The sequence below is a fragment of the Haemaphysalis longicornis genome, unplaced genomic scaffold, assembly GCF_048455015.1.
Source record: "Haemaphysalis longicornis isolate Haplotype H1 unplaced genomic scaffold, Haemaphysalis longicornis Haplotype H1 scaffold_139, whole genome shotgun sequence".
Lineage (NCBI taxonomy): Eukaryota > Metazoa > Arthropoda > Arachnida > Ixodida > Ixodidae > Haemaphysalis > Haemaphysalis longicornis.
In genome coordinates this window covers 232,427-260,001 of record NW_027526244.1, presented here as the reverse complement: position 1 = coordinate 260,001, position 27,575 = coordinate 232,427, and the positions used below count along the sequence as shown (strand labels likewise).

Here is a 27,575-nt window from a genome sequence, read left to right as displayed (position 1 = left end):
AGGCGATTGCCAAAAGCATTGTCTGTGAGTGGTACGGTCGCTTCGCCGTTCTTTTTTTATTGTTGTTATTGCGCCATTTTGCCCCTGGGAATTTTTTCTGTGCCCGAGTTGGTTTCTTTCCACGTAGATGATACCCGCGTGATACGTTGTCGTGGCCGGTTACTTAAATCAAGTAAGTGTATCGTCGAAGTGTCCCTCGGCATCGCGTTGTCTGTTTCTTTTAGCCAGCTCACGAATGAAGCCCTCACCATGAGCCCTCGCCAGTGAAACGGCGACAACACGACGACACCGATTTTTTCCCTAACAATAGAGGGCGAAGTCCATATCCTACAAGAAAACAAGTCACGTTGCCGTCAGCAACAACATGCAGCAAAAGAGTTCACCAAGCGAGGATATGCCGTTCTGTGATGCAGTGAATTCAGTGATGTGGAAATGATTGTGTGCATTGGGGTGCCACGCTGGACGTACCACATTCGGCTTGTTATTGCAGTGACGATGATGATGGTTGCATTTTAATGGCGCAAGGCCAACTGGGGCAAAGAGCGCAAAAAAAAGGTTAGCTACCACAGATTAAAGTCAATACTAAAAGTGAATAGCACCAGAAGAAAAAACAAACAAAGACAATGAGGATGGCTGGTGTAGAGGGCCAGGTTGTGATTATGCATGATACGATATGAGATTCAGAAATTTAACTTCTGTTAAATTTCTGAATCTGCATCTGAAATTTCTGAATCTGTTGAATTTCTGAATTGCAGTGACAGGCAGAAACGCAAACGAGACGTGGTCGAGATCACTGTGTTTCGGTACATCTACGAATTCCACGGTGACAGAGAGAGAGAGAGAGAACGCCTTTAATGAAAGCTGAAGAGGTCAGTCCCATTAACGGAGAATTTGTTTTATGGTAAAGGCGAGAATAGTCATTGCACTTAGCTTGCTATCGCCCTTGATGTCTGCGCTCTTGATGGCTGAGTGCGATGCTTGCACGGGCGGCAATTTCTTGCAGGCAGCTGTATAATGCGGGCTTCAAAATACAAGTGCCTTACATACATACTATTAGATATTGCATACATACTATTTTACATTGCCTAACTGGTGAAAACAGCAAACTTTAAATCGTAAATCAGCGGGAAGCTGAAGGCATGTAAATTTCGATAACTGCACGTCGCAGGCCTTACAGCTACAGCAAGTGGTGAGCCTGTCTTATATGCACCTCCTGCAGTTGTAACTGCCCTACCTGGCCTAATTGTACCCAGTGATGGTACAGGACAAGAATATTAATAGATAAGCCAATTGCAGTGTCGTGGTATTTTATCGTCCCTCTGTTTTCTTAGTGAAGGAACACACCCAGCTCAGTATCATCACAAACTTAATAAATCACAGCAAAGCGAAGTTCACCCAGCTGTGAGTGGTCATAGCGCTGTATTCTTATTTTTATGGCGACCCTTCTGTTATATCGCGGCGGAAGCCGCAGAAGAATGACGAAGCGACCACTGTCGTCGACGATCACCAACCAAAAAACTGAACTTTTATTCAGAGGCATGCATATATATACAGAGGTCACCTGGTGGCAAGTAAAGACAACATAAACCAAATCGAAACCGAAACACTACATATTCCCCTCCTTAAAAGACCAATGTTAGTAATTGTTGTGGATTAGTATTAGTACGAAAATACACAATATTTACAAATATTTACAACCACACATGGCATGTGCGCTTCACAATAATGTCTGATGTACAACTATGCAGCATACATTCGACGACAGCTATATAACAAAAAAACACACAATTGCAGAACCACTGAAACGTCTCAACAAAGTCCACGTAGCACTCAAGTTGTGTCACTGCACCAGTCTACACACAAACACACCAGCTACACACGGTCCCCGTATCGATCCGGAGGTCTTCTGTTCCTCGGTGGCTGGACCCGACGTTGAGGTACTGGGTGCTTCGACGCAGCTGGCGCTGAAGCTTGTAGCGTGGGCGTAGCTGGTGAAGCTTCGGACTGAGCGATTGAGGAGCGATCCTCGGGTCGCTCAGGCGACCAAGGCGGGGTTGCAGGTTCGGAGGCAGCGTTATGATGCGGATTCCACGCGGCTGATGGCGCAGGTACCTTAGATAACTTCGAAGCGTTCCAAGTTCGTCCATCGTCAAGCCGGAACGTTGATGGGCCTTGTAGGTGGACAACCTTCTGTGGGTGGCTAAACGCGAGGTCGCCCTTAGCAGATATTCCGGGTTTCTTAATTCGCACAAAATCACCAACTGACACTGTTGTCTTCTTCGCGGCCCTGCGACGGTCTGTGTACTCTTTGCTGTACCCTTGTTTGCTCTTCACGCGTTGGCGTAGACGACAGAGTTCGGAAGCAGGATCGCTGAAGAAAGTTGGTGATGGGTGGCCCACAACGTCAAGACGTGTTCTCGGTAGCCGCCCGTGTAGGAGAACGGATGGTGCAACACCCGTAGTGGCATGTGGCGTGCAGCGATATATAGCCAAATAGTCTGTTACCGCTTGACGAAGCGGACGTTGCTCTAACATTGCAACCTGTACGAAATCCTTGAAGACACGGTTGAACCGCTCTACAAGTCCGTTCGCTTGAGGGTAGTAAATGGAAGAGTGCACGAGACGGATGGCGCGATTATTGAGGAACTTTGTGAACTCCGCAGAGGCAAACTGGGGCCCATTGTCGCATACTATCACGTCCGGGTAACCCTCACGGGAGAACACCGAAAGCAAAAAGTTTATGACGGTGCGGGATGACACTTCACTGCAGAATTGAACTTCTGGCCATTTCGAAAAGTAGTCGATGAGTGTAATGGCGTATCTGCAGTCGTGCGGTGCTCTCTGCAGAGGGCCGACGATGTCAACGGCCAGCTTCTCCCATGGGCGTTCTGGCAAGGGTACTGGCTGCAAAGGAGTAGCAGCAGTCTTCGCACTTTTGTCAGCCATCTGACATATTCTGCAGTTCTGGATGGAAAGTTCCACCTGTCTATCCATGCCTGGCCACCAGAACCTTTCTCTTAGTCGAGCTTTTGTCCGAACTATACCCGGGTGAGCTTCGTGGGCAGCAGCGATTACATGCGGCGTGAGAGACAAAGGAACGACGATTCGTTCTCCGCGCAGGAGCAAGTTGTCAACGACCGACAATTCTCCGCGCACCAAGAAGAAAGGCTGAAGTTCGCTTGAGAGCGTCTTATGTGCAGGCCAAGATGTGGCGACATAAGTCGCGACTAGCTTCAAGTTGCAGTCTTCACGAGGGGCCTGTTGAAACTGCTCCTTGGTGAGGCAAGGTAATTCAACAAAGGACAACCTCCTCGAATGACGCATCTTCCTGCGGAGACGGAACTGGAAGGCGAGAAAGGGCATCCGCTACCTGGTTTTCGGACCCTTTCCGATACTCTACAGTATAGTTATAGCGAAGTAGCCGTTCCGACCAGCGTGCGATGCGAAGGGGGCGGCGGCCAGTACCTTGCGAAGAGAGGAGAGAGACCAAGGCTTGGTGGTCTGTGCGCAACGTGAAATGCCGTCCCCACAAGTACGTATGCCAGTGCTCGCATGCCCAAACGCACGCAAGCGCTTCACGCTCTCCCACTCCGTATTTCCTCTCCGCAGGTGAAAGCGTTCGCGAAGCAAAGGAAACAGTTCGCAACCTGTGGCCATCGACCTGCTGGAGAACAGCACCCAGTCCGCAATCGGACGCATCAGTGGACACTACGACCGGAAGGGACGCATCGAACATCTGCAGAACTTGGCTGGACGAGAGCAGAAACTTTATTTTGGCGAAACTGGCATCTACCGCATCAGTCCAAATGAATGGTTGGTTCTTTCGGAGAAGAGCTCGCATAGGTTCTACCACATCAGCAAGACTGGGAACAAACTTGGCGTAATACTCGACCAGACCAAGAAAAGAACGGAGACTAGTAGCATCAGTTGGCGCAGGAGTATTTATAATGAAAGAAATTTTTTCCGGCAGTGGAGAAATGCCTTGCGCAGTGATCTTGTGTCCCAAGAAGGAAAGTTCTTGTACGCCAAACACGCACTTGTCGTTTAACTTGAGCCCGGCTTCCTTAATGCGCCGTAGTACAGCGATCAGGTTGGTCAAGTGTTCCTTTTCATTTCTCCCAAACACAATGATGTCATCGATATAGAAGAGAACACCAGAGCATCCTTGAAGGATTTTGGACATCATTTGTTGAAATGCAGCGGGGGCGGACGCCAACCCGAAGCACACGCGTTTAAAGCGTTAGAGACCATCGTGAGTAATGAAAGCGGTCAAATCACGGCTTTCAGGATCGAGCAAAACCTGGTGGTAGGCTGATGCGAGGTCAAGCTTCGAAAAATGAGTTGCCCCAACTAGACTGTGGAGGAGTTCTTCGGTGTGTGGAAGAGGAAAGCTATCCGTCACTATGGCCTTATTAGGCTCCCGCAAGTCGACACAAACACGAATGCCTCCATCCTTCTTTTGAACAACAACAATCGGAGAGACCCATTCTGACGCATTAATGCGCTCTATCACATCCAACTGCCCGAGCCGACGAAGTTCTTCCGATACCGGAGCTCGGAGTGAAAGGGGAAGGCGGCGAAGTTTTGCTACAGTAGACGGAACTGATAGCCGAACTTTGACACGATGCACAAAACCCTTGGCTAGGCCGAGGCTGGTGTCGAAAAGACACGCAAACTCATTGCACAACTCTGCTGGAAGGCATGCAGTTGAAATTGTTTCCTGGCCTGGGGCTTGTACGTCGGTAGCACTGGTAGTTGACGCGGTAGTCTCAAGGCAGCGGAGGGACGAGCCGTCAATCTGGAGCTGAAGGGCCTTAATGGCGTCAATACCTAGCAGCGATGTGCCTTGCGAAACAACGTAGAACAGAACCGACGCTTCGCGTTCCTTGTATACAACCTTCGATAAAAAGCATCCTCGCACGGGGATAGCTTGTTTCGAGTAATCTAGCAGCTTCACACGGGGCGCGAGCAGCAGCGCATGCCCGGCAAAATGCCTATCGAAAAGATCACCCGCCAGAATGGAAACCGAGGAGCCCGAGTCGATAAGAAATGTTAACGGCGCATGCCCGACTGTTACCTCGACGTGAATACCGGCACGGCTGGATGCGGTCACCGACAGAATGCTCACAGCTTCGTCGGGCAAATTCTGGTCGCTAAGCTCGCGGACAGGAACGTCCTGTTGCTTCTTTTTGCATACTGAACTAAAGTGCCCAATGAGCCCACAATTATAGCAACGCTGACCTTTCGCTGGGCAGCGGGATGACGCGGCACGATGCTGGCGCGAACCACAACGGTAGCAGTAAGAAGAAGAGGTGGGTGGGCGCGTACATGAAGCAGGTTGGTGGGTGTCGGGATGCGGGCGCGTTCCGGTACGAGGTGCAGGCAGAGGCGTGTCGCTACGCGAAGGACGGGGGCAGTGTTCATTTCGACTGCGGTCGTGCGGCGTTGAGCGAGAGCTTTTTGATATACGCTGCACGGTGCCTGAAGCTATTTCTCGAAGGTCCTCACTAGCCTGTTCGATTTGTGACGCTAATTGTATTGCTCGGAAGAACGAGAGGGTGGAGCCCTCAAGAAGAAGGCGTTCGCGAATGTGCTGGGACGAGACCCCTTCCACGAACTGGTCACGAAGCGAGTCTTCAGGTGAAGCAAAAGAACATGCAGCGGCGAGCGCACGTAGTGCCGCAACGTACTCCTGGACAGACTGCCCTGGTTGCTGAATGCGACGGCGAAAGCGGTGCCTTTCTACGACGACATTACTTGAGCTTGTGAAATGTTGCTTTAAAGTCGCTACAGCTTCGTCGTAAACAGAAGGCTGAACGGCGGCGGCCTTGCTAGCTTCAGTAAGTTTGTCGTCGGCGGTTGACTCACCGGTCTGGGAGGCATCCGTTGGAAGCGGTAGACTGGAGAAGACACGTTGACCCTCAACGCCGAGGCTGTGTAACAGCAGGGCCTTGCGACGTTCGGGCGGAAATTCGGACGCTCCGGATGCCAGTAGGTAGTTTTCGAAAATGTGGTGCCATTGCGTCCACGGAAGAGGAGGGCGGCCGGGTTCAGGCAGGAACGGGGGCGGCGGAGCAAGCCCGATGCAGCTCATGGCGTCGAAAAAGTGCAGGCGTGGTTACGCCCCCCGAAAAAGACGCATCCTCGTCGCCATTGTTATATCGCGGCGGAAGCCGCAGAAGGATGACGAAGCGACCACTGTCGTCGACGATCACCAACCAAAAAACTGAACTTTTATTCAGAGGCATGCATATATATACAGAGGTCACCTGGTGGCAAGTAAAGACAACATAAACCAAATCGAAACCGAAACTGAAACACTACACCTTCCCTAACCAAAACACCTTTTCCCATGGCGTTATACACCCATGACTACTATTTCCGAGAGCGACTTTGGGTTGCCCATAGAAGCAGCCATTCCACTGAGAGAAGGAAGAGTGACCTATGCAAGCCATCCCCATCAAGATGCCAATAGTCTCCTGCACTCATGCTATTGTCACTCCAATCGGCTTTGGAACTCTCAGCTGTGCATTGTGCTGTCAAAACTGCAAATGCTCAACGCAGGAAGAAACATGTACACTAGCTAAATCAGCGCAGTAACGCACCGGGGCAGGAAGATGATTTGAGTATTCCAGCATATTCATGGTCAATATGTTCAATATTTCTATCCGGTGATTGCAGAGACACAGCCTGAATGCGTCTAACCACTTTGCCAACCACATTTCCCCCTCACCATAACAGACTCCTTGCCAAATTACTGCCTTCAGGTCCTTCTGCTTTCTTAAGACTAAAAAATCTCTGCCCTCAAAGTTGCCGATGCATCTGCTCCCTTCCTTGCACTGTTTCCGAGAGGAGGAAGTTTCTGTCCAAAGGCTTCTAGTTGGAGTGGCCCTCACACTTTTTCAATCTGGACACATGTGATCCCCTGTCCACAGAAATCCATATGCATGAGTCACTAAGTTGTGAATTTTCACAATGTCTTTGCACATTGATAGCAGGTATAGGTTCTAAAGAGTTGACTGTGATGGTATGTTTGGGGGCATACGTAAAACGAACTCGACAAGCCTGAAAAGGCATTTTAGGGCAACAAAAAGCCAATATGAACAAGAATCTAAAAATAGGCCCTTATAGGCACTATCAACCGTTGATTAATTATATTCCTGTAGTTCGTGCTTATATGTTGAACAAAGGTTACAGAGACTCGACGAAACAAATGGGAATTTCGCATAAAGTACCGATCTCTAGTTATAGTTTGTACATCAGGGCATGAGCTGCGTCACAAATATTATCATGTGCCTGTGCATAACTGTTTTGGGTGATATAATTTGCTTTTTTTACTGATGTTCGCATGGTTTCTGTATATACACGATTGTACTTTACGAGTAATACTTAGTTGCACTTGTTCCTGTCATCCTTTGTGTCTTGTCAAAATTCTGCCTGTATATATGCGAGTGTATTTGACCAATAAATCCTAGTTGGAAGTAGCACTTGGTCATGTCATCCTTCTTTGTCTCATCCAAATTTTGCACTTTACACGTGTAAAGTCGCCCAAAAGTTCACGTTGGTCAGCTACATGACAGATCCAGTACATCACCCACTAAAATTCTGCATGGCTTCACCTAATAATTAGGCCGTAAGCTACAAGTGAGACTAACACTAACCATCCAGAGTTAACATCTATGGAGAAAAAGCGAGTATTATATAATGCACAAAAGAAATGGGAAAAGATACGAGGCTGTTTGGGCACAACTTTTTATTGCAATTGAATTTCCTGTAAAAAAGTTAGTGTTGGGTGCAACAACGCCTCAGAACAAAAGTTGGCTTCAATGTTTGTTTCAGTGAAGTTTTTTCTGAGCCGACATAACAAGCACAGAGTTAGGTAACGGCACTGTATATGAAAACTATCATGCATGGTGGTGCGGCTCCTATACTCAATAAAGTGCAAAGGCTTTATTAGAAGAGAAAAACTGCATGCAGTGACCTTAGGGAAAGTAAATATCTTCATTCAGTGGTTTCTGCTTCACCTAATGGGAATGCACTGTGCCCTTATAACTGCTGAAGGTGGTACAAAAACAATTCAGCTACTACCAACACATCCACTGAAAAAAAAAGTGCTGGTGATCCCTTTTACATTACTGTGTCTGACGTGTTTGAGGAGTTTGCAGCACATTGTGGCAAATTTTAATTTTTGTCCCCAGTGCAAATTACAAAAGGCACAAATTGCGGCTCGTTGAATATTATGGGTAGCTTTTGAATGGACTATGTATTAGGTGTGGGCGATTGATCGATCAACTTTCCGGTGAATGCTTTAGTTGCGATTAATTTTTTATTCGGTCGAAGTCTTGTGAGCAAACCGAAACAGGAGTACCGCGTTGAAAGTGTGTGCATGCCGAGGACCATATTTGCGTTCAAATAACCTGCCTGACGTTACAACAGAAAACAATGCAAGTATGCTCAGAGATGATAGCAATTAAAACTGCTGGGATGGAGAAGCATTTTATAATTATTAATTTTATTATTATTATTATTATTGTATGGATTCCATTAAAATATTATGTTTGGCCATTTTTCTTTCGAAACCAACACTTCCGATTAATTGATTAATTAACAGATCCAAGCTAGCCAGTTAATCAAATTAAACCTATTACCCGCCGCCCAACCCTATGTATGCAACCTGCATCTTGAGTTTATTCAAAGGTCAGACAGTGTACATCATTACTACAATACTGTTCTATGAGGAACAACACTACCAGCACACAGGAATTAGAATACCCAGGGGTAGATTTCACAAACAGGCAGCCAGAATGCAAAGGAAGCCAAGTAAACCAGGAGAGGCCATCCACTTAATAAACAGCCATCGGTTCCGTTCTTGTGCATGATGGATAAAGCCTGCCACTTGACCTTATTTCAACTGTGGTATCAAAACAGCTTGTCCGAGTTAGTGCTGCTGCTTCCTTTTTTTTCTGCCATGCTATAGGCACTCGGTACGAAATGAAATAATATTTGATACCACTACAAAATGTCTGAACTAAAAGCCCGCAACCCTCCTAGTTGTATTTATTATAGGAGCTTCTGTGGAGACCAGGGCTGCGAAGATATGAAATTCTGCTTTTAAAGCTGTTTTATTGGAATAACTTTTAATAGGAACAAATATTTTCAAATTAAAGTGCTCTCCTAAAGCACCTTTTTCTCCGAAATGTGTTTTGTTGAGTTGGTGTATGATATTGACAAAATAAAAAAAATATCAGCGCTACATCAACAGCTTATGAAAAGAACGGATGACAAATACGCCAGCTGCTTGCCTTTCTCGTCCGTTGTTCTTGTAGTGCTCATATTTTTTCAACTCCTTCATTGAACCGCAACGAGGAGGCGGACCGGGCGGCACGCGCGTTCACCAGCCGCGGCGCGAGCCCGAGCCCCCAACTTGCGGCGGAGGAAAACGGCGAGGTGGTTCCACTCACCACCTACAAGGACACCCTGGAGTGGTACCGGACTAACCGCCGGACGCTACCCCCACCCCACCCTAAGCTGACGCGACGCGAAGCAGTGGTGTTTAGGCAGCTGCAAACACGTGCGCTGATGACGCCAGTAATAGCCAAACACATATGCCCGGAGGTGTACCCCAGTGATGTGTGTGTGATGTGCAAGAAGGACAGGGTCACGGCGGCCCACATCCTGTGGGACTGCAGAAGACACCCGAGCGAGGCCAGTGCAGCAGAGACGTTCCCGCCGTACCTTGTCAGTGCGGCGGCGTGCAAAGACTACGTCATACAACACATGGCCGTCCAGCAAGTGTCGGACGCCCTCAAGCTTCAACACGCGAAAGTGTCACCCCCACCCGGGGGTAGGCATGAGTAGGTGACGGAAGCCGAGTGGCCGGCTGACACGACGTGAGGCCGCGTCGCGTTTGCAGGACAAATAAAGATGTTTTCTCTCTCTCTCTCTCTCCTCATGTTCTTTAGCCGCACGTCACAGGTGCATTGCGGCAAAGCCTGTCAGCGCTAGCGGTGAAAGCGGCGCTAGTTAGCGGTGGTCGATCGGTAATCCAAACTTTTTATGGGCCTGGTACTGGTACCACAGCGGAGTTATGGTGGAGTCAGTGACTGCCGAACAGGCAACATGTGCAACACGCTTGAAGCAGATACGCGGCGCGTTCATCAACCAACAGCTCGACGCTACACTTAACAATCATATAAGCAACCGTCCACGACGTTGACTCTCGGCTACGTTGACACAAACTCGGGCATCAAACAAACGCCAAAGCGAACCTACCGCTGCGGAAGGGCGTACGCACCTGAACAATAGTGATAAAAACACCTTACCGCAGCGCATAGCTTCTTAATGCATTGCGCAGTGCCTTCGCGATAAAAGTAAAAAAAAAGCCCATGGTCCAGGAAGTGACGAAAATGTCTTTATCACGTGACTTTTGGCTGTGACGTCACGCCCTCGGTCTGTTGTTGGCCAGACAGACCGTCCCAAAGCGAGCACTGGCCGGAAGCGCAGACGTCGGCGACGTTGGCGACCTCACGCGGCAAACGTAAGCGCCCTAGTGAGTTCCTGCCGACTCCGCAGATTTCGGCGGAGCAACTTTTCTTGCTCCACGGAGCGATCTCGGCTGCGACGGTGCTCCCGATCTGCCATTGGAACAGTATTTGGTTGCTCCCGATCTTCCATCAGAATGCGTCTGCTCCAGACAGAGCAGAAAAGTTGCTCCGAAAGTGCTCCGGATCTGCCATTGGAATTAAACAATAGAAGGGAACATTGGATGGTTAACCGCACGGTAAATAATTATTTTGAGTCTTGTTTAGTCGTGGCAGTTTCGGCTTCGACAAAGCGAACACCAAGGCGGCGGCCATGAGAGAGTGGCAGTCTTGATGTCACTTCTCGTTGCATCATGGTCAGACTGGACGTGCGCGTTGAGTGAGTGAGCACGCCCAAGCTGGCCGTGGTCGCACGCGCCTAGGCCGCACGAGATCAGTTCGAAACTGTGACAGGATACACAAGGCTGTGCAGAATTCGCCATCAGCAGCCGATGTGCTGGTTAAGTCACTGTAGCCCTGATGTCGGCAGGTTGGGGCGAAATGCATGGCGAGGCACTCCAAGCGTCTTGCTTACGGCAGTCTCAACAGGGTATTCATTCTGAGCTTTCTGACGCATCCAGTGATTACAATTGTTTTAAAATATGTTTTACTGAACGGTTGCTATCCAAATCTTTAGATACAAAGGAAAATTTTCGCTAGTTATCGCAGCTTTGATGTTTAATGTCAGTACTCCATTAAGTAGAGCCTAATCAAGTTATGAACGTTTAATAGTGGGTCTACTCCTTAAGGTATTTTTTTAGTTGTTTGAAGCTGACCTTTTGAATTGGGGGTAAAGGGAGGCCGTAATAATCTGGCCGCGAATTTCCGGCCATCAGTATTTCTAAGTCGTTCTTCAAAACATTTTTTCCTCAGCACTTTTCCTCAGAGCCGCAGACGAAGGCCATAGAACCGCCGAATTTATCAAGAATCAAGTGTCGAATTTCGCTTCCAAGAAGCCAGCGTACAGTGAATCAATTCTGAGGGAGTGCGTGCTCTGGAAAGCGTGCTCCAACAAAGGTTACGAGTATGTAAGAACAAGAGGCCTGTTCAAGTTGCCTTGTCGTGCCACACTACAGAAGTACATCGGGCACTCAACAGATAAAATAGGCGTCACATCACTCATAGCAGAACGCCTCCGCGCGGAGTTTCAAGCGCTACAAGTCGAATAAGAAATCTTCTGCTCCCTAATCATAGATGAAATGGCGAACAGCAGAAACTTATGTATGATCGCCAACTTGATAAGGTTTTCGTCCTCGTTGACATGGGTCCGGAACAGCAATTATGTGCAACACCTGAAGTGTCAAACAGGTTATTGTTCTTCATACTCCGAGTGCTATCAACTGCCTATGTAATACCAGTTGGGTACTTCTTTACCCGATGCCTCAGAAGTGAGCAACTTCGTTCTATGTCAATGAATGCCATGAAGGCAGTCGATGATGTGGGTTTCCGTTGACAAGGATTGTTACCGACAATCACCACTCAAATGTTGCGCTCTTAAAGAGCCTTTCCCAGGACAGAACGCTTGTGCATGTAGTGCCACATCCATTGAGACAAGGTGATCCTCTTTTTTTGTCTTTTGATCCGAATCACCTCATCAAGAACCTCAGAAATAATCTTGTGGAAAGAGAGATGATGGATGGAGGTAATCTAATTCAAGGTGGACGGTACTTGAAGAGGCTACTCAGCATTCAGTCACAGCTATTCGTAAAGCCAGTGCGGTTCCTAACACAGTCACACGTTGAACCGTACAAACTAGAAAAGATGGAAGTGGCAAGGGCTACCCAAGTTTTTTCCCCAGTTGTAATAGCAACGCTTGAGTTCCTACAAGAAAACCCGCAATGCCACCCTGATGCGACAGAATTGCAGGACTGTTTGCCCACCATCTCATTCATGAAAATGGTGTCGAAGTGGTATGACCTTCACAATATTGGCGCTTTGAAGCCGCGCTGTCAAAGTGAAGAACCATTCTACTTGATCGACGACGACCGTCTTTCGTGGCTAGAAGTAGACTTCGTCACGTATATCGAGGAAATCTAGCTTTCTGTTGCACAACAAAAAATAAAACGACGAAAGAAACATGCGAGGCAACGATAATGACAACGAGGTTGTGGGGTTCTACATTTCACACACTAGTGATTTCCCACCCCGCAGCCATCCGCACTCAGCAAACATTCCTTGCGAGCGCAGGCTGCGGACGGGTTCGTTGTTTGCGGAGACAGACAAAGGCAGGAGGCGGCGAGGGCAAAACATCAATGGCAGCATTTATTGCAAAGTGCAAATCAAATACACTGCATGCAGACTGATCGTAGGCCATAACGGTAACATTGGGAGCGAGGCATTAAACAACGCTAGAGATCGAGATGGTTCGACTCACCGATTGCATACCGGAGCAGCGGAGCGCTGCTCGTGCGAGCGCGGGTGCAGTCTCCCAGCTCGTCCGGACGCGTCCTTTGTGGCGCGTTCCCCAGGTCAGGACCAGCGCGCCGAAACGTCCGCGCGCTACCGGATCCCCAAGACAAGAGAGCGTCCCCTCGTCATGCTACGTCCCACCAGACTTCGCCTTACGGTGGCGCTAGTATCGAGGAAGAACTGGTTCTCGGGTAAGGCAAAGGGGAAAAGGGTCAACGCTTCCACCAGGGCGGAAACAAACCGTCCGGTCGCTGGCGCCCTCCCGTATGGTTCCCGTCGCGTGAGCGAGGCGCGTGTGCACGCCGGCCGCAACGGGAAGCTAGCCAGAAAAGGGGTTCGCGTGAAAGTCGCGATCCCCACATCCCTCCCTCCTAAATTCCTTGCGTACGCCGGTGAGAGCTGACTACAGGACTAGAGGCGACGAAAAGTTCGTTCGTCGATTAAATCGTTAGTCACTGCATCGTGTTGCCTACGCCGGCTTCCACTCGTCCAATGCCACCGCTGGTAGTGTACCAGCAGGCCCGGTCGTCGCCCGCTGATGTCTGCAGGCGGGTAGCTCCGGGAAGAATCGCACCAGCCAACCCAAGCAAGCGTTGCTCAAGTGGCGGCACATCCGTGATGGCCCGTGGCCGCCGAGCGACCAGACTGCCGACTCTCTCAGCCAGGCTGGTGACGGCATGCCGCACCGCACCCCTTCAGCAGGCTCGGCAGCTCGCCCGGAACAGTAGACAGCAGCATAAACACGCTCCGTCATGTGGTCCAAGCCGGGGTGGCTTAGCTGCACAAAGAAACTCCCCGCACCTTCAGTGTACGGCAGAAAAAATAGCTCTCCGATCGCACCGCCTTTGTGGCGCGATCCTAACGACAACTGCCGAGTTGTCAGCATTGCCATCGCTCTGTTAATGTCAACAAAGCCCAATAAATAGTCCAAACCCTACAATGTATAGGGCAGGAAAAAACAGGCTGCAGTAGCCCTTTGATCCCATCGATCATGTGGTTCGATGTCGAATATCACAACTGCCAAGGCTTCGGCATAATTACCAGGTTGTTAGCGTCAACAAAGCACGCCAAATTGTCCTAACCCTGCAGCGTGCAGGGTAGGGAAAATACGAACTCGATTGCATCGATAACGTGACACAATCCGATGGTTCAGCTGCTAAGTTTCTCAGCAATGCAACCGCTCTGGAAATGTCCACAGAGCTAGAACCTGTTCTAACCCTATACGGTACAGGGCACAAAGAACACACACGGTCGCATCGACCGCCCGGCGCGATGCTTAACCACACAAATGCGAAAGCAGTATTTGCTCGCATCAGTAACACTTCATTCATACACATGAACGCGGAAACAGTATTTGCTCCCAACGACAGCCCTATGTTCACACACATGAACACCGCTTGCGTAAAAATGCTGAAATACGTTTCAACACACTGGCGCTTAGTTTACGTGAACAGAGCTTGGTCTCTCGAGCCGAACAAGAGGGCTCCTGCGGCGTTACAATCAGCGGGCGCAAAGTTTGCCTCGCGTAATTCTCCCCGTCAGTGGAAGAGGGATAAGGCCCCCCTTCAGTCCCGTCGCCCGCGTGGCGCGACAACAAAAACAACTACGCTGCGGAAAGCAGTTTTTCAAGCAGCGAGGGGTCAAAGCAAGTCTTTCCTGAGGCGGGAGAGATTCCTTTCTCTCGCGCGAGGCGATCAACAAAAGAGGGGGAGCGCTCCATGCGCCCTCGCATTGTTCCCAAGGTCGTGCCTTCTCCGGGAGGACCGGCTGTGAAAGCCTTCGGGTCACTCACTTCGGCAAAAGACCCGCATCCAAAAACACAACAAAATAAAACAGACCAAACGAAAGAAACCCTGAACGTGCCCGTACGTGCAGCCGTGAGGAGACATCTGCTTTTTAGGGTCCTACACGCTCGCTGCAACACAAGCAGCTTATGAGCGAGCGGCGCCTACCGCATTCCGCAGTATCGGAGCGCCCATGCCAGGCTGCAATACCAGCTAGCCTTTTGCGGCACACGTGGCCCAGCCACACGGCTCCCAGAGCCTCGACTCCCGGAGTCGACAAAACAAAAAGAAAAACTCGGACCCAAATTGCAGCTTCCGTACACTCTCACTTCGGGCTGACACAACGGCGCGGGCTCCCGGCCTCGCATGGATGCAAACTCGGAAACCCTCGTTTCCATAAACAACAACGTCCCGACAAAAAGTCGGAGACCACGTGTTAACTGGCCGCGATGTCCTGCCATACACACGATTGCTGCAAACTCGGCGCTTAACAAATTAAAAACGCCGCAGCAATAAATAATTCGCCTCACTCTCAGGAAAGTTGGCCTCTGCTAATAACTCGCTCTAATCAGTTAGGCCTGAAGTCTGTTGTCTGTGCTCGGATCGTCCGACGCCAGAACAAAGGATGCTGCCGTGCCTCCTGCTCGTCTCCGCAAACAAGGCCTCACGTTGGGGCGCCAGATGTGGGGTTCTACATTTCACACACTAGTGATTTCCCACCCCGCAGCCATCCGCACTCAGCAAACATTCCTTGCGAGCGCAGGCTGCGGACGGGTCCGTTGTTTGCGGAGACAGACAAAGGCAGGAGGCGGCGAGGGCAAAACATCAATGGCAGCATTTATTGCAAAGTGCAAATCAAATACACTGCATGCAGACTGATCGTAGGCCATAACGGTAACATTGGGAGCGAGGCATTAAACAACGCTAGAGATCGAGATGGTTCGACTCACCGATTGCATACCGGAGCAGCGGAGCGCTGCTCGTGCGAGCGCGGGTGCAGTCTCCCAGCTCGTCCGGACGCGTCCTTTGTGGCGCGTTCCCCAGGTCAGGACCAGCGCGCCGAAACGTCCGCGCGCTACCGGATCCCCAAGACAAGAGAGCGTCCCCTCGTCATGCTACGTCCCACCAGACTTCGCCTTACGGTGGCGCTAGTATCGAGGAAGAACTGGTTCTCGGGTAAGGCAAAGGGGAAAAGGGTCAACGCTTCCACCAGGGCGGAAACAAACCGTCCGGCCGCTGGCGCCCTCCCGTATGGTTCCCGTCGCGTGAGCGAGGCGCGTGTGCACGCCGGCCGCAACGGGAAGCTAGCCAGAAAAGGGGTTCGCGTGAAAGTCGCGATCCCCACAAGGTCAACTGTGGCATTGATTCAACATCTATTAGACAACAAGTAGGTTTCCCTTTTTTCACCTTTATAGCTTTTATCGCAGTTACGTATATGTGTACGACTTAGGTATCAAACAAACTTTTTTCCAGCTTTCGCTACGTCTTGACCCGTGCCTTGAACAGCTACCCCGTGGAGTCCCTCTTCAGTTGCTTTCGACAGTTTAACAGAGGCAACGACAGAGTTGATGCAAGAACCGCGGTCTTGAGAGCCGAAAAGCTGTTAAAGGTATATTTGGTGCCCGTTGGAGAGCACACCCATGTAACCTACGCACTTTTTTCCCCAGGTTGGAATCCTCCGAGCTGCTAAGAGTGGAAACGCTCCCCATAGCTCCGAAACAAATGCACCTCTAAAACTCAAAGCCCGAGAAGCCAACACCGCGGCCGTGCCACTTGCGGTCATCCTCGGTACTAAGCGGCTTTCCTGTGAGCTGGAAGTTTTAAATGTTTCGCTGGCTGTACCGGATGACCTCGAACTAGCACGCCTATCATAACTGGCCGGCTACATCGCGCGTGCATGTGAGGAGAAGGGAAGGACGGTTATTTTTAAGCTTTGCATTATTTACTGCATTCTTTCGAACGCGGCGCTAGCCCGTCAGCCAGTCGTAAACAATGTTCACTTCACTTTCGCCTTCCTCGAATGTTAGCCATAATATGTGAATCAGCAGTTCTCCCTCTTTCTCATTATTTTCTCCTTTTGCCCTCCCTTTCGGCATTAAAAACGAAGGGCAGAGTTCCAGGCTGACCTGGAGTGAGGAAAAACTCAGGTCAGCCCGCAGACAGGGTTCCGGCCCGAATCAGGACGCGGGTCCCGCCCCGCCGGTGTGCGACCACTGTAAGGGTCCACACCAGATATACGTGTATACCACTCTTTTTTGCCGCGGGATGATCCATTCCCCACTGTTACGAAATTTCGATAATATTTTTCTTTAGCTAAGCGAAATAACAAAGCAGCCTACATACTCCGTCGCATAGTACTTTTGGGGCAAATTTTACTTGGCTTGATTTTATTATTTGCAGTTGCCCTGTGAATCATGCAAGGTTCTCCTGCGAGAGCCGAAACCGTGTGGCAGCATCTACGATTCAGTAAGGAAAATTGATAACGGACAACTTCGGTATCCCAACATGATGATCGTGAAAATTTGCAAACTCACATGCGACTTTGTCAGTGAAGTGATGAAAGACACTGAAGTTCGAAGAAGTGGAAATCTGTGTAAACTTCTTCACTCAGCCCTCCTCCCACATTTTGTTATTTGCCCTGCACTACGGTGTGGTTCGAGCAGCCCTCAGCACACGAACCACCTCGGTGATGTTTTTTTTTAAGAAAAGCTGCTTTGACCACTACTAGCTAACTGGGCAGGGAATGTGAGTGCCACTGTGCAACGTCTGGTAAGGCTGGCACACAAACCCCTCTCCAGAAAAGTTGTACGCCTTTGAGGACCATGGCAACTCCACTTTTTTTTACTTTATAATGCAAGCAAAATTGTTCTGCTGTATTAGAAAATTTACTGATCTTTTAGAGATTGTAGAGCTTCAGTTAATAAACGCACGTTTCATTGTAAGCACAATACCCAGCATTTTCATTATTTCCACATGCACAGGAAAGAAGACATAATGTCCCATTACCCGCCGCGGTGGCTCAGTGGCTAAGGCGTTGCGCTGCTGAGCACGAGGTCGCGGGTTCGTTTCCCGGCCGCGGTGGCCGCTTTTCTGATGGAGGCGAAAAGCAAAAACGCCCGTGTGTACGAGATTTCGGCGCACGTTAAAGATCCCCAGGTGGTCAAAATTAATCCGGAGCCCTCCACTACGGCGCGCCTCATCGCCTGCGTTGCGTCGGCGCGTTAAACCCCACAATGATCATCATAATTTCCCATTCAACTAACGTCGAACGGAAAATATGCAGAAGGATGCTAATTTAGAGTTATTACAGCTACTAAAATACTGTAGAATGAATTGAAAGCTTATGTAATGCACTGTCGCGCCAGCGGATAAAGGCAAACATAAAATCATGGCCTTTATTCAAAAGTGATTTTAACGAGAAGCTAAAACGTTGTGCTATATTTAAATACCATAAAAGGGGTCTGTGAAAGTTCTTTCAAGTCCTTTTGTAAAATAATATGACATACGTGTATTAACCCTGTGGCCTGAGGACGGCGCAAACCTGTCATAAGCATGAATTTAAAGTTTACTGCCGCCGGGGCGGGCTGGCTTAGTCGAGGCCACTCCGTCTCCTTTAGTAGCGATAAACCATTTGCCACAAGGGAATAGGTCCCGTTGTGGCGTAGAACAAAGCACTGAGCGGATAACAAATTCAAAGTGTCCGCTTGCAACACGAAGAGTCGCGAGCGCCTTTAAAACATCACGGGAATTCGCGCGCGCATCGCTACTCCGCCGCTGTTCACTGTCCTTGACCGGTGGCGCCGCGGTGGCAGGCCAATGCTCTCCCGCTGTTTCCGGCGTACGCAGCAGGCCGCACCTTGTGCGCTTTGATCCAGCGGCCGTGTGTGTGTGTGCGTGTGTGCACACACACACACACACACACACACACGGCCGCTGTGTGTGTGTGCACACACACAGTGTGCACACACACACACACAGTGTGTGTGTGTGTGCACACACACACACGGCTGTGTGTGTGTGTGCGCGCGCGCACGCGCACGCACGCACGCACACACACACACACACACACACACACACACACACACACACACACACACACACACACACACACACACACACACACACACACACACACACACACACACACACACACACACACACACACACACACACACACACACACACACACACACACACACACACACACACACACACACACACACACACACACACACACACACACACACACACACACACACACACACACACACACACACACACACACACACACACACACACACACACACACACACACACACACACACACACACACACACACACACACACACACACACACACACACACACACACACACACACACACACACACACACACACACACACACACACACACACACACACACACACACACACACACACACACACACACACACACACACACACACACACACACACACACACACACACACACACACACACACACACACACACACACACACACACACACACACACACACACACACACACACACACACACACACACACACACACACACACACACACACACACACACACACACACACACACACACACACACACACACACACACACACACACACACACACACACACACACACACGCACGCACGCACGCACGCACGCACGCACGCACGCACGCACGCACGCACGCACGCACGCACGCACGCACGCACGCACGCACGCACACACACACACACACAAACAAAAACACGACAAAGAGAAAAATTACTACATTTGGTAAATGTGATCAATTTCTGCATGACGATTATGAGAAGTACGTGGGGCGGCCGGAAGACTGTTCCAGCGGGATCCCAGGCAGCACAGGACCGTTCGGCCTAACTCAAGCCGATGTACTTTGGCCAGGGATTTTCTATCCGGCCTTTTTCCGGCAGACCTGTTCGGGCGGTGTTCAAATGTGGGCCTTTTGGCCGTATACGGCCGTACTCCTATGGCGATCCAACGACCAGTCTCCGTCGGCCAGTCGACCGGCTTACGTTCATACGGCCAAATTCCCACCGTAGGGCTCCGGCCATGCAAAAGCAACCCGTGTGCGGCCGATGTACGGCAACCGGAGGAAAGCCGAGATGCGGCCGTTGGCCTCCAGCCGGTTTAAAGGTGTCGGAACTTCAAGTTCAGCCATGCTACGGGCATTGGAGTTCAGCCACAGTACGTTAAGTGTACTGACGCCGCTGGGAGACCACTGCATGTAGCGCAAGCCGATGACTCAGACGCACTGTGCAGCAGCACAAACCCACCATTTTGGGTCCATTGCTCCCACATCAAGACGAGCCCGCGCGACGTCACCAGCCATCCAGCCTCCAGCGCAGCCCAGCTTATTGATCAGTCTCAGTTGACAGCAAAATTCATTTATTATACCCTGGTTACAACTTTTCGTTCCTTTAATTGCTGTGCCACTTTTACCGTCGGGTACAGAAAATATTAATTTCACTGCTATAGCTGGAATAGCTGTATTGCCCAGGTCCTGATATCTCCTGTGCGGTGCAGCCGTAAAAAAGGGGGAGGGGGCGGAGGGAGCTTACTTCCGTGGGTTGAATTTCACAAAGATGAAAGTGTCGCTTTTAATCAATTTCTTTTAGGACAATTTTCCCCGACACTTCCTTGATCTGACTGAGCCAACTTTTGTTACAACAGTTGCTTGACCAGTTAATGCTTATATAAAACCACCACGAATGCCTTTACAACGCTTTTTCGTACTCTACAAAGCATTCAGCAAGATTCCATATAATCTCCTTCACACACAAAGTATGTCTAGGTTTTGTTCATTTCTGTTTGAAAGAAATTTTATGATCTATCAGCTTTTTTGATGAGCTTTCACATGGCTGATTCTAGCAGAGATCGAACAAAGTACCTTCATTTTCAATCTGTGTCTAATGTTGTTTTCATGAGTTACGTGCATAGCACTTAATAGTTCAAAAGAACTTAATTTCTCTCTGATGTCGTACTTCGTAAGAAAAATGTAGACGTGTTGCGAATGCCGCCTTGCTTCTGGTGGCTGCACTTCTATCCCACTTTGTTTTTATGGCGTAAGACAAGAGTTTCATAATTTGTTTCAAACCAATAACATAGCAACGGTAATATGCATACAACAAGCCTTGCCTACGGTTACAAATAAAACAATCAATATTTCATTGGTCGAGTTTCAATGAGTAAGGCTCTCGGCCTATCGGAGCTGAACTTGCGGTTCAGCCCTATGTATACACAACTCCCTCGAGCTTTAGAGTGTAACATGGCCTTTTTCGCACGTGCCTCGAAAACAGCACCAGCCGATCTTTGCGCTCTAACCGTTCCAGTGCCCACGTTTTCACACTTTCAGGAGCGCCAATCGCTGCGTGTTAGTCCTTTTTGGTTACGGCAATTGACACTCCGGGTAAATACGTTTTGCACCCTGCTGTTCCCATGTGTCAAAGGATGCCAAAAAGAAGCACTTTTCACCGGGTCTCTGTTTACTTTATTTATTTATTTTATACCTGCTTCCCCTTTGCATGCACTACATCAGGGGATGCATAAAAGAAAGCATCAAATGTGAGACCAAATAACAAAATAATTCAACAAAGCGCTGTGAAAATCGTCATTGAAACAATGAATACAATCGTAGGTGGAAGATAATTCTACACTCGTATTGATCTAGAAAAAATGAATTGCGCAAGGTGTCAACTTAAAAAAAACGTAAACAATTTACTTCACGATTGTGATCCCACTTAGGGATATATCTTAGGGATATAGTATCGTATATATCTGTACACGGCTGGATACTTATTTGTTTAGTGTTTTTTGTACATTATTTCTTATGTATACAATGTTTGTACAATTTGAACATCTTTGAACATCCAGAAGTACCACTTCCCTCAATAATGCCCTCTCGGCTATGAGGGTACCTGAAATAAATAAATAAATAAATAAATAAATAAATAAATAAATAAATAAATAAATAAATAAATAAATAAATGTAGAATGGCGCTTGTATACGATTCTCCTTATCGATTCCGGTTTCCGAATGATAGCTATTATAAAAAAATTTCAAACTGCGGTTTCGTCTGCGTTTTTTTACGTCTGCTTTTAAGCTGACTTTTGCTTTTTCTCACACTGTGTTGACTACCACAATTACCTCAAAATAATCGCACTGCCATTCTGTACGTTTTCGAGCGTATCGACCAGCTGTTTGGTGTACTTATCCGAGCAAACACATGCGTACTCCAACATTGAGCGCACACGACTGGTGAAATACGGTTGTTCTTTTGAGTTACATACAGGTTCGCTGAAATTTCGTCTCAGAAAACCCAAAATACGTGCAGTCTTAACTTTTATGCATTAAAGGTAACTAGTTCACCTCAAACCACTCGTTATATAAACTCCTAGTTATTTATGTTCCCTGGCTGTTCTTAAAGCAGCTTCATTTACGCTATACGTATTCAACTAGTATGAACGTTTTATTGTAAAGGGGACGTGAACAAACGTTCTAACATTCAACGACATTTCTGAATTGGCACACTAGATGCTATTACATTTGAATGATGATTCAGGTATTCAGAATCATGTTCATTCTATACAGTCCTGTAAACTACACAGTCATTCGCGAACATTTTGAACAAAGATTTGAGGCCAATCGTAATATCATTTATATATAACAGAAACAAAAGAGGGCCCGCAACTGAGCCCTCGGGAATCCCTGAGTCCTTGGGAACATATCCGAAAGAACAACCGTTGAGAACGACCGACTGTTGTCTGAGAGAGGGGTACTGGGTTAGCCATGCAGTAACCGATTCATTCAGTCTGTAGCCTCGCACTTTACTAACAATTTCACATAGAACAACGTCGAATGCCGGTTTGAAATCCAAGAAAAGACAGTCAACCACCTTACCCTTATCGATTTCTAGAGCTAAATCTTACGTGAACTCAACAAGCTGAGTTGAGAAAAAAAACCTTGACGAAATCCGTGCTGGCTAGGATGCTGTAGATTATTTTTGAGCAAACGCGTCATATCGCAAGTGTAGCTGAGCTCACCTTCATACACCGAAACTAAATGAAAATCTAGGCTTCGTCATTGACAAGGCTCTGTATTTATCGGAAATTTTAAATAACGCTTGCTTTTAATCAGGCAGTCGAAAAATCAGACGAAGTAACGTAGTGCAGGACACGATGTTTAGCCTACAAAATTCCCAAGCTTAGATGTGATCAATATAATTCAACATTGTGTTTTTGCATTATTAGTGTCACAACACAAGAACTGGCGGTAACTTGCGCTTTTGCGCGCCCTTGCCTTTCTTTGGTGGGGAGTCCTTCATAATGCGCTGGTTAAGCTCCTGCGTGGTGGCAGCTTGCTCGACGCCCTTGTAGGCCAGTTAATTTCCGAACCACGGCCGTATCCAGTCGGACAACTCTGACGCGTCGATGTCTACAATGCTGTCTGTTTGTTGAGGGGGCGAATACCGTCGAGCTGGTGCGTCGAAGAGGCCGGCGGGCGAGGCGTGGTGGCGCTGCGGCTGGCGAGGCTTCGCTGACCCGTCGGTGCGGCACAGTCTTCTTGTGGCAATAAATGTTATTCCAATGGCCTAAAATATTAACTGGTAAGGTACCGCGTGTCCTTGCCCCTTGCCGGTTCACCTATTACCACTCACAACTGCTTGATAAACGAAGTTAGTTCCTTTAAAGCGTAGAAACACCGAGCGGATGAAAAACGCGTCTGAATCGCTCGACTCCCTAACGGCTTTTTCAAAACGCCAGTTTCTAGAATTCGTGCATGGGTTCTCGGCTCCCAGACGCGTGCCGTTGTTCGGCTGTACACCGCTTACTGAAGTAACGACGGATAACTTGAGACTTTACATCGGCTGATCTCCAGCTGAACACTGGTTGCCAAATATTTTGTGGCCGTTCGCTTGCATACATTCGGCCGAAGATCGCTAACCGAATCAAAAACGTACATTCTGGGGCCGTACGTAGGCCGGTCTCTTTTAGAACACGGATTGCCCGAAGAAAACGAATATTCTGCACCGGACGCGTGGTTCACCGCGTTGACTGCGAATGCATGGCAGCCGCACTCCGGCCGCTCTCCTTCCGAACACCAACTGCCACAAGTATACGAATATTTGGTGTTCGGTCGCGTGCCGCGCTTCGGCTGAACACCGTTTCTCAAAGGGAAAACGGATTCCCTATGGCGTTCCGTTGGCTGTTCTTTTTCTGTACATCGGGCGCCGAAAGTAAATTGAATATCTGGCAGCCAGATACCTGCCGCTGTGTGTCTGAAGACGGGCGGCCAGAGAAATGCCGAAGTGCTGGAAGCCGAATTTTGGCTGTTTAACGGCTGAACAGTGGCTGCCAGAACCTGGATGCTCGCCGGACATGCCAGAAAGCGGCCATAGATGGGCCGGTCTTGGTCCGCACTTTCCGTGCTGCCTGGGATATTGCTCCCGCGAAAAATAATATTCGCGAGTATTTGTGTGCACGAGCAATGGGGCAAATCTTAAAATGGTGGTATATGGCCTTACACGTCATGGTAAAATGGGAGTAAGATAAGTCGATGTGTCCAGGCACATTTTGCACTTACAAATACAGTAAACCCCGTTGATGCGGATTTCACGGTACCGGAAGAATGACCGAATCATCGCGAGTATAGTCATAACAACTTAAAAATGCTTTCAACATCACCAAACTTCTATTTTTTCAAGTCGGTGATTGTCCTTTGCTGAAGCAAAAATGGTACAAACGGCCCCGGAAAAAATGGTCCCGAAACCTATGGTCCCGGAACTTATAGTCCCGAAACAAATGGTCCGAACTTCAAAATAGGAACAAATGGTCCCGGAACTTATGGTCCCGGAACTTATGGCCCGAAACAAATGTTCAAATGATTCCGGAACAAATGGTCCCGGGCATCTCTTCCGGCAAATAATTCCACAAAAACTTACGTTCGCTTTTTATTGAAATTTGTTGCATCTTGCTGGAGACTTGTATCGCCTTCTCTAACAAAAACTGTCAGTAAACCATCAGTTATTTTAGCATGCATTTTTGTGCAAATGCAAATGCATTGCGTAACACAGTTTTTGTCGTTTTGTGTGTTTTCGTCGTTATTTTCCAGCTTTTCATTTCATTCTTCGCTTGTTGCAGATGTTTGAAGATGCATTATTTTGTTTAGTTTGCAATATTTCCTATTTCTTTTGTATTGTATTTGTCAAAATTCCGTCCTACAATTTTACGCTATTGTGAAAATAAACCGTTACATCCGTTAATTATATTTTTTTGAACGAATGCAATGCGTTGCAATGTCCCAGTTATGGCGTACTCGGTAAAGAATAATCAAAATTAAAATAATGAAATATTATTCTTCCCAACCGCGGGAGAGCGGAATTGTGCTCATTATGCGTTTGAATATGCAGATGGTAAAGCAGGCGTGGGACATAAATCATGAGTAGTTTACCTTATATTGCTTTCACCATTCAAAGATATTTCCGCGACATTTCTGCTCAACCGCCGTCTGTTCTTCGGCAAGTTTACCCTGTTTTCAACTTTTTTTATTTAACCGTTCGTCACAGCATACCAAGGGGGAAATTGAAAGGAAAACCGGAAAAAAAGAAGTACGGTGAGAAGAGGGCGGCTTTATGATCTACAGAATACTTAAAGGCAGGCCTCAGAACGAAGGTTCATCGCTTTCTTATGGGCAAGAACTTCAATACTACTAGGCGTTTTCCATAGTTTTCCCTGTCCCCGCCACTAATACAGGCACGGCCACACTCCACTCTCCCCAACGTTACTAGATAGGTTCAGTCTCCCTTCCTGCTCAGAAAGATAATTTTTGAGTCCGGACGTGTTCCTAGAAGGAGCACGTGTCGCGAGACGCCGCGAGTAAGAGGGGTTCGGTGACAGGAAGAGTTCCGAGACATGGGCATGCCTGATCGCGACTAGAAAGCTTGTGCAGCATCGGCTGGGCCATCGGTCCAACGCGACTGTCACGACATTCAGCCCATTGACAATTTCTTCTAAAGAGGGCAACGAGGGCCAGCTCGAGCAAAAGAAATATTCTACCGAAGCCAGGTACTTACACCCCGTCCCCCGTCCTTCCTATTTGATCTCTGCATTTTAAGGGCGTCGCAAAACGGCCAGTCTGGCGGCGGCACATCAACTTGCAGCATTCGTTGGCTTTTCATTGAACCATGAGAAGTGACTGTCTTTGCTTCTCGCAATTTCTGGGAAAGTAAAGCCGTCAGAAAGACGCGTGAAAACATGTTTGTCTATTTGCGCGAATAAACAGCATATATTTGTGCTCAAATGCAATTTCGAACTATAAAGTTTGTTGTTGATGGTGGGTGACCAGTTTCTATGAGCCCACCTGCTCACGCCGGCAAAATTAACAAAGCATTCCAGCCAGCAGTCTTCTAAACCTTGCAGCAAGATAGGAGGCGTAATAATAGCTACATTGCGTATCTTCGGAGAAAAACAAAAGTATTTAAGCTGAAAGTTGCAAAATTGTCAAGGTACAAAATCTTGATTAGTGCCACTTCACTTGATCCGAACTGCAGACATTAGAGAGTTTAGCAGTACGTATGCTCCGGCCGTTCCGTTCGTTACGTTGCTACCGGGATTACCGGGACCCGACTGCGCATGCGCCATTTGTTCCGTACGCGGCCGGCGTCTCTCCCGGCGCTATGCTTCCGTGTTACCGTATCCAGAGCCCGCAACCGGCTTGCGTTGCTCTGGTCGGCTCGGGTGTTAGGAACTTTAGGCTTAGCGTTCTGGCAAATATTTGATCGCCGCTATCTGTGCAACTGCGAATGACACTCCGTAACACATTTCACCACACTATCATCCCCTTTCTCGCTAGTGAAACTTTATTTGAGCTACAACTGCCGTGAGCGATCGGTGACCGAGACATCTGCGTGGCCTGTTTCGATGCTTCCGCGCAGGTATCGCCATCTCTCGGCCGCTCGGCGCACCGCGCGCCGCGGCATCCACGGCCGGTCAGCATAGGCTTGCATCGCGGCAGATATCTGATCGCCGCTTTTAAAATAAGCCCTGAGAACAATCCCTAGCACAATTTTTCACCACACTAACACCTACTTTCTCGCAGGTTGAACTTCGTTTTAGCGATCAGTTTGATTCGGAAGAGCAGCGACAAGCGGTTGCTCCCGTGGGCTGCGTGGGCTGCGCCGGTTCGAGCCGCTGAGTGTGCCGAGCTGGCAGGCGCTACCGGCGTGTGCGCGGACTGTTTCCGATGCAAGAAACGCTTCACGATTGCCTGCTTTATCCATTTCTTGCGTACAAACGCGCGGAATCTACAAATTCAGCTCAGCGATCGTCGTAGTTGACCATGGAGCAAAAACAGTGGGCAGAGCGGCGCCGACGAGGCATCGCACACCCGCATCGGGCCATGTGTCTCAAATTCACGCGTACGACTAGTCGTGGTGACAGTCGTAACGATCAGTCGCATACGAATCGCGTGTACCAATCGTACATGTGTCTAGCGCTTCAATCGGGCAAGGTCAAGCCCATTCCTCCACGTGAACGGCGCGCGACCACGTCGTCACCTGCGCTCGCTCTGGTGCCGTCGCCGCCGCCGCCGCCCCAGCCTCACAATGCGTCCGACGGAGCGCGATTTATTTTAGATTTGCAATGCTTTAGGGGAAACTGCGTTGTTTATTTACGTATTTTTAGCGGCGTGTGGATTTTTGCACGTACTCGGCTAATCAGCCGTCACACGGAACGAACGGTACGACGCTACGGAGTGCTAAAACACGT

The 27,575-nt window shown here is 48.7% G+C and overlaps 1 pseudogene; it reads left to right on the top strand.

Moving 5' to 3' along the window:
• The window catches only part of LOC144164779 (uncharacterized), a 30,258-nt pseudogene extending 12,753 nt beyond the window's left edge, over positions 1-17,505 (top strand).
• The last annotated feature ends 10,070 nt before the right edge of the window (positions 17,506-27,575 follow it).